Consider the following 8,842-nt stretch of genomic DNA (forward strand, 5'->3'; position numbering starts at 1 on the left):
TTCATGGCCAAACGATGAAACTTTAATTAATTATTTCTCTGTAAATAGACGGTCAATCAATCTGAAACTTCGCAGATGTATTCAAAAATAGTTAAAGAAGTTGTAATAAAAATTTCAGCTTTTTAGCATGGATTTCGTTTCACGCTAAAACCACCTTAAACTTGCATTCAGTGGACTTTTTAAAATTGTAAATCGGAATTTACAATTAAACAATTACAGATTTAAAGTTTGAAACTGAGAAAAAAAATTATTTTACATGAAGGCATCAATAATTAAAGAATTAAACAACCTGAATAATATAAGATTAGAACTTTCAAAATATGACGGATTTGAATTAAATTTAAAACATTAATACTCAAGCTATTTTAGTTTTAAATTGTTCAGAATTTAAAACTGAATTGAGTTATTCTCTAGAAAACCCACCTGAGCCGACTCATGTTTTGGCACAAAATTACCAAAGACACTTTTCAAAACATGTTTTTACAAACCAAAAATACATGTTTTAGTTTCTGCAAACATTTAAAAACCCATAAAATATCCTCTTTTGTTTAAGAAATACATTTTAGATGATTTTGTGTCGTGCCAAAACCTAAATCGACTTGGGTGGTTTTTCTAGATAATGGGACAATTGTCAACTGCGAGGTTTTGAAATGAATGCATCAACAGATTGACTTTAATAGTCAATTACAGTAAAGTAGTAGATCAATCTAAAATACAATGATAAGTTTTAATATTTAATAATAATATATTTAGTCTACTGTTGGGTTAAAATTTTTTTAAACAAAGTAATAGATTAGATGGTTAAAAATATTTTGTTCCGTCTAATTGGCTTATGTTCATTATTTAATTTAAACCACAACCAAAATCATAATTGGAGAAACATTTTTAACAATTTAATCTATTAGGATATTAAGAAAATGTTAACTACATTCTAAGTGTAATATGTATGTATGTTATAAAAGGTCCACTGGCTTGTGGGGTAAAAGTTAGGTAGCCCTTGCATAAATTTGGATTATCAAAGAATTTAGGCCAGTAGAGGGGAAAAAATATTCTTTATTCTTTAATTATATGTCTGAAAAAACTAGATACTAACAAACAATAAGAACTTAATTTTAGAGTCTCGCACCATTTTTTCTATTGCCTTTGAATTTCTCTTCACCTCTGTCATTTCAACATGTATCCAAATACACTTTTGTATATGTATCTCATATTTCCTAAAGGTATCATCTGTTGAGTGCAGTTAAGAAACGAATAATAGATAGATTCTGGAACACGTGCCGGTGTAAAAAGAGTACATCAACCCCAATAGCGCCCTTAGAATAATTGACAATGGGTCATCATACCGAACGTGGGAGTCTACTTAAACGTCGGTCAAATGGCTAAAAGTAAAACTGACGTCCCTCATTATCCGCGACAAAATTCATTATCCGTACGATTATATATGTTTCCAGCTAGGGGAGATATTAATTGTACATGGAGATACTTCATTCAAAAAATACAACCAAAAAAGTGTTGATTAAAAAAGGCAAATATATATTTTTAATGCTATGCGACGTTTTCGCTATTGACTATCGGACATCTGCCATTACAGTTGTATAATTCTCATTAGTTTTTTTATTTATCTTCCTTTCATGAAGATACTGAACAATGATAAGACTTTTTCAGTATTAACTTATAGTACTCATTTTTAATCTGCACGGAGATAATGTACAGTCCAACCAATGTTACTAATTCTTGATCTGATCACGAATATTCCTAACTAGCAAACACGGTTACCTAGCAGTTCTGTATAACTGTTCTAGAACAAAAGGCAACATGTTCTAGAACAAGTTCATAACAGGTTTCGTAACCAGTGAAGAATTGTGTCATCCATCAAGCTTTGAAACAATTCTGCAACAGGTCTAACACGCTAACACACGTTCTATCAAAATTCTGGAACACTTCTAGAACTCGGTTATACACATTTTGTAACAATTCTAGAACTCTTCTACGCACGTTCTGTAACAAATCTAGAACTTTGCCACGCATGCTCTGTAATAGTTGCGGAAAAATTCTATAAAAATGCTAGAACTTTTACGTAACAAATACAAAAGTGTTATGACATAGAAAACAAAGCAGTCTGTCCTTGTAGAACGCATGTCTTACTAATCAAACAATTCCAGAAGACGTTTCAGTTTCGTATGACATTTGAAACTCATGCAGTGACATATAGCTAATTCAGAGATATATGAAAATCAATGAGTCACAGTTTGCTCTTTCAAAACCAAAAATTACTTTTTAGAACTGTCTTTTTGTTTTGTTGATTTTATTTTTCAGTATTTTTTTGTTCAAAGTGTCTCTTCCCGAGATTTCGGGACGAAACACTTTTTGCAGCTTCGCCAACTTTCGGAACTAGACGCAACCTTTCCTGTTTGAACTATTAATAATTTATTCTCTGTGTGTTAAAAAAAAATTCCTATCTAACAAATGTCATGAAGGGAAAAAGTCTCTTTTGACCTAAAATAATATGCATAATACTTATATTCATGTAAATTCTAAAGGTCCAAGGAAATTTCACACTTCTATGCTTAGGAGTAGATGCAAAAGCGACTGAATAGACACCATAGAAATTGCGCACTTTCCATAAACCCTATACGATTATCCTAGTCCGCCCTATAAATTAACAATATCATCGCCATGCCACACGCCACCAACCAATAGGGTCACATTAGTTGCAGTTACGCCCAGCTGTCGATTTATTATATCTATTACATGGGGAAACATGTTTCTCGACCTTCCTCTATATAGGGTGGAAAAAATTAGTAAAAAAAGCTGTGTAAATATTGCTCCCCATTGGTAAAAGCCATTCCCCTTTCAGTCTGTAGAGTTTTTTCGTTTTGTGAAAAAAAAAATAATAATAAGTATCGTAAGCTAGCGAGAATAGGAAATAAAATTACTTCGGATTTAAAATTGAGTTTTTATACTGTCTACGATAAAAGAAGTGGGCGTATATAATATAAATGCGCTATTAAATGAGACATCGAATTATGAAGATAATACGTTCCTCCTAGTCACCTTCAGTGCAACTTGGCGACGCAAATCATAATTTATAAACCTGTTTCAAAGGTCGATTACCTATTCTTGGGTCGTACAAGGAATGCCCCCCCCTGTCCATATAAGCAAAATGCCATTGTGATATTCTCTTTATTACTTATTCAAATCAACAAATATTAACTCCTTCGCCATACGTAAATATTTATATTTTTGAATCATAAAATGACAGACTTCAGAGCCCAAAATGCTTTCAAAACAAGGGAAAAAGAGTGATTCAAAAATAGTGGAGTAATAGGGGAATAAATTCTCTTATATAAAATGAATGTAGATACCACATTTAGTTCAATATTAAACGCTTCAAATTCCTAAAATATCAAGTTAAAATAGCTGAAATTTCAACCAACAAATCTGTCTATCAAAAGAGATAAATTTTCATTAAAAAAATCAAGTTTTCAAGATAAAAAACTAATTTTTCAGAAGACACTTGTGTAATGTACAATAATGAAGTTCAATTTCAAATAAGAAAAATAAATTTTCCATCAAAAACGATCATTGTTCCACCATAAAAGGCGTATTAAAAAAAAGTTACATTTTCAACCATTATTATTCAAAGACCAGAGTTTTAATCTTGTAACATTTTTAATACAGAAACTGTTATAAACGGAATAAGACACTTAGAAATTATAATTTTATTTTTTTATTTTTTTATTCTAACCATAAAGCACGAATTTTATATCGAAAAAGAGAAATTTTCAACAAAGCAGTTGAATTTTTAATAAAAGATGATTTTATAATACAGCAGTGGAATTTTCAACAAAATAATGGAATTTAAAAAAAATAAGTTGAATTTTTAACCAAATAGACTAATTTTCAAACAACTGGTCGAATTTTCAAACAAAAAATGTAAACTTCAACTAAAAACAGTTGCATTTTCTACGAAATATTTGAATTTCCGTGCTAAAAAGACGAATTTTTTAAAAGGCAGTTGAATTTTCAACAAAAAAGTTCATTTAAGCAAGAATTATCTATAAAAAAAGATGACTTTTTAATAAAATATATAAATTTTTCATCAAACAGTTGTATTTTAACTAAAAAGATACTTTCTCAATAAAAAATGGAATAGTTCAATTTTCAGTTTAAAAAATTAATTTTTAACAAAATAGTTGACTGCTCAACCAAGTATTTAAATTTTTAAACAAAAAAGTTGAATTCGTAAGGGAATATGCAACAGTTTATATTTTAACCAAAAAAGCTTTAATTAAAAATAAAAATCAATTGAACTTAACAAAAATACGAATTTTTAACAAGATATTTAAATTCCGTTAATTTCGTAACCAAAAAAGTATAATTTTCTACCAAAAATAACGAATTTTTAACAAAGTAGATGAATGTTTAACCAAAATTTAAATAGTTAAGTTTTTAGTTAAAAAATGAATTTTTAATAAAAAATTGAATTTATAATAAAATAGTGAAATCATAAACTGGAGCAGATTAATTCTCAATCAAATAGTAGAAGTTTTTATTGGGTTCTATTGATTCAGTTTGCATTTAGTCGAAAAACGAGAAGACGGAGAAAAAGAGGAAGTTTCTTAAAAACAGGGAAAAACAGAGAAATTTAAAAAAAAGGGGGGGGGCAGGTGAATACGGAGAATGATGTGAAGTCTGAAATGGATATTTAGAAACTCTAATTAAAATATTTCTAATTTTCTGTAACTAATTTCGAATATCTGATTCAATTATGCTCAGAGAAGGCATAAGAAAATTTTTCACTTAAATGACCTGTCCGCCCATCAGGCACAAAGTACGTTAATTTTCCTTTGCGCTCCAGTTACCTGACGTGTAAAAATCGAGTAATCAGTCTATACTGTGCTTGGTCATTGATATGCATTGCTCACGAGAATTTGCTATATATACAGAGTCCTTCCTTGACATCTTATTTGTGTTTTATATTCACGTTTATTAATTTTAAAAAAATTATTCATTAGAACTAATTTAATTAAATGACTTTAAATATCTTGCCAATATGTTTAAACTTTCTCTCAGTTTTACAACTGGTTTTTAATCGTCTAAGAACTGCAAATCTTCTCAGTTTATAATTAACGTTGGGCATATAGAGAAAAGATAAGAGGCTTAGAAAAAAGCACATCGAACGTAAAATCGAGATTAATTATTACCAAATTAAGAACGTCAGATTTTAAAAATGTATTATAATAAATTTTGCTTTTGAGCCACTTTCTGATTGATGGTTCTTTTTTTAACGTTAAATCCAAATAGTTCTTAATGTAGATTTCTCCAACCAAATTGTGTGAAGTTTACATCTGTAATACCATATAAATAAGGATTAGAAATAGGAAAAGCCGATTTTAAAATCACGTAAAATAAAGGCTACTTTGTCTATTACACATAATAACATAATTCAACTTCAAAGTTTAATTTCCATTCAATTATTAAATAATAAGTCTTTCAAATAACTATGGTAATTATCGATCACATGAAGACTGAGTATGATCTCGTAAGAAACGTACAAATTGCAAAACTTAGGATTATTACCAGCTACTACAGAAATAAATATCGTATAATCACTTGGTAGACAGTTATTAACAATTTCACAAATACCAAGTGAAATATAGCGAGAATGCAGCACCTAAAATCGATGAAAGCTTATAAGAATAAAATAAGCCTATATAATATATATTTTTAAGCAAATTTCTTTTCCAGAAAATCGTAATATTTTAATGTAATGCAACTATTTCTCCAATTGAAATCTATTTACTCTTTTTGTGGCTTGGACTTATTTGAATTCATTGTTGATCTTAGCTGTCTATATACGATTAACGGAATCGCATTTTGTTTTGATATTTGAAAAAGCGGCCGCTCGGTCAGTAAACACGAATTCCTACTGAGCGAGATAACCGAGATTATACTTTCTAATTATGGGGATATAGGCTTCGAGGTAAGAGGTAGCTTGCAGTGTCGCTAGCGGATTAATCTGAAAAATCTGCGAGTAAATTATCAACAAGATTAGAGATGCAGCAATTCGAAAAAATTTAATTATTTATAATTGGAATAACAAATTTTTAGATTTTAATCAAAAGATTTTTATTTAATAATCTCAGGGCTGATACAGCCTAGTTTATTGGAAAAAAGTGATCTATTTCAATTAAAAAGTGACCAAACGTGACTAATTTTTAACAAGGCTTTACAAAATTGCCGACAAATAATTTTAACGACACTGCGGAGTTAATGGAATGTTTCATTTTCCGAAACTTGCAATTGGCGCAAAAAAATTTACGGCGGCAATTTTTAAGTCGTCAATTTTCTAATTCGGCAATTTAACAGCATTTGCGTTGAAAAGTTTTTATTTCGCCAATAATTCTAAGTGTCGGAAAATTTTACATTCAGAAATATTTTCTGTCGGAATTTTTAACTCCATATTGCCATAACAATTTTTTTCGGAAATTATATAAAGCTTACTTCTAAAGAAATTTTGTCTCGAATTTTGTCTCGAGTCTCGTGAAAAAGTACGACGAACGAACGCCGGACCGTAACTATAAGGGTTTCTGCCCGGGCCTAAGAAACTAAATATTCGCAAAATCGAAAGAAAAAATTCATTTATTTCAGTAAAATTATAATTAATCTACAGGAATTTAAGGGAAACAAGAAGAGTCCGACGAAATCCAAAAAACTTCAAGTAAATAAAAAAATTAATTTAATTTAGTAAGTTTGCAGTGAATTTAACAAAATTCGAGGAAATTGAAATGAATTTGATACATTAAATAATGGGAGAAGAAGTTTTTAATTCAAAATTTTTAATTATTTCTTTACTTAATTCTGCATAAATTAAACATATACTAAAACACAGTTTGAAACCATTGAAGGGACTAGAATCGAGTTACACTAGAAGAATGTAATCTAATTGAACAAATTCAAGAAAATTCAAAAGAATACCCGAAAATCTTTCACTTTTATTTGAAATCATTCAGATTATTAAAATTTATTAAAAATTCCTTGAAATATTTTTAAATACCCTAAAATATTATTAATACTTTGAAATATTTTGAAATTTATTGTAACTTTTTAAAGCTCTTGAAAATTTCTTGGGATTTTTGAAATTCCCCTAAAATATGTCAAATTCTTTGAAATCCCTTTAAGTTAATGCAATCTTATTATAGGAATCCTCTAAAATACACAGTCTCTGCTTCAATTTATTGAAAAAAGTGAGTAAAGTAACTATAGTGAGTTTATTTAAAAAAATGAATTAAAAGTGACCGTGTGACCTTGATTTTTTCTGCTTTTCCTTGATCCAGAAAATTCACTGACTTTCACCTGATTTCTAGGTTTTCCCTGACCTGTAGCCAACCAGAATCAATTTTTTTCTTTTACTTTGATTTAATGAAGAGTTAGTATAATTAATCATAAGTAGAGTTTTTCATTCAGTAAAACAACCATTTCCTCCTCATCAGCATAATCATATCACAGATCAAGGGCTTGAGAGGAAGAAGAATTAATTTGTAAGAAAAAAAGTATAAGCATAAGAAAACTCGAAATGATACGCGAATGTTCAGCCCCCTGGAGGTGCAATTAATTATAATCGAGTTGAGAGTCCAGCAGAGAATTTTCAGCGATGTAATAAATGACGCTTTGTTAACATGGCGCCCCCAGCCGGACGAATAAATTGACGCTTCCGTCACGCCTCCTTCTGAACAACATAAATGTTTCTTAATGCATAGCTTGCTGATAATAAGGCGAGGCTGTTCTTTCTCTGTACACTGTGAATTAGTCTGTAACAATATATGATAAATTGCCAAGTTAAAGAGCTCTTCAGTGTCACTACTCTTATATCAATTAACTTAATTTGTGATGATAAAAATTCATTAACTATTCTTATTCATCCCAGGCGGAAAAACTGTATATACTATAATCTCTAAATCTGAATCAGCGATAAGTATACCGCTAATTGAAATCAGCTAATTCAGATATATATATATGTATATATACATATGTTTGGTTCGGTTTTGATTGCTCTAGAATCAAACCGAAGGGCCTATGACAAAGCCACCGAACGCGTCCTCGGGTTGCGGATAGAGGGTCCCTGTACCAAGGGTTTCTGCTGAATATGGTTACAGAAATAAATAGGCAGACGCGGACAATTGTTCAGGGGTGGTCCCAAAGGAATTAACCCCCAAGCGGAGGTGTGAAAACCGTGCCGAAAGCTGAATGGCACCTTGGTGAGGTGTCTAGAACGGTGACTCTGGGATACCGGGCGACCTCTCAGAGTACGCAGCCTTATCCTTGCATGCGGGGCTCTACAAGGATGGACGAACCCCTTTCCTTAGCTTCTCGTGGGAACAACAATGACAACACCAAACATAGTTGTAGTAAGTGCGGTTCAAAACAACAGAACGCGCAGGGCTCCCGACAATGGGTCGGCCAATAATGCCGACCAATCTAGAGCTGGGGGAGCCTTTGGGTGGACGGAATAACGGAACCACGACTTGCTAGACTGCTACGATGCGAGTGTGGCCCGTGAACGGGGTTACATGGCACGGCTGCATGCTCTGTGGTGCGAGCAACACCTGGAGCTATCGCACTATTCGCAGCAACGTCTGTGAAACCATGCTGAACTACTCCGTAAAAGGGGCTATGTAAGCGGAACGCCTACTCTACCATAGCTAGAACAAGCCGGCAACAAAGAAAGAGAGGCGATACTAATACCAACCGCGGGCAGGCATCCAATAGATGAAGAGCGATGCTTTACGACCCGGAGAAACATCAACACCAAGGTTTCTCTCAAGCCTAAAGATCTGGC

General features: G+C 31.6%; 1 protein-coding gene across 1 annotated transcript in view; it reads right to left on the reverse strand.

Annotated features, from left to right (window-relative positions):
* Nucleotides 1-8,842, reverse strand: part of LOC117176535 — an 806,951-nt gene that overhangs the window by 21,834 nt on the left and 776,275 nt on the right. The window lies entirely within an intron of this gene.

This window comes from Belonocnema kinseyi, chromosome 7 (assembly GCF_010883055.1).
Source record: "Belonocnema kinseyi isolate 2016_QV_RU_SX_M_011 chromosome 7, B_treatae_v1, whole genome shotgun sequence".
Classification (NCBI taxonomy): domain Eukaryota; kingdom Metazoa; phylum Arthropoda; class Insecta; order Hymenoptera; family Cynipidae; genus Belonocnema; species Belonocnema kinseyi.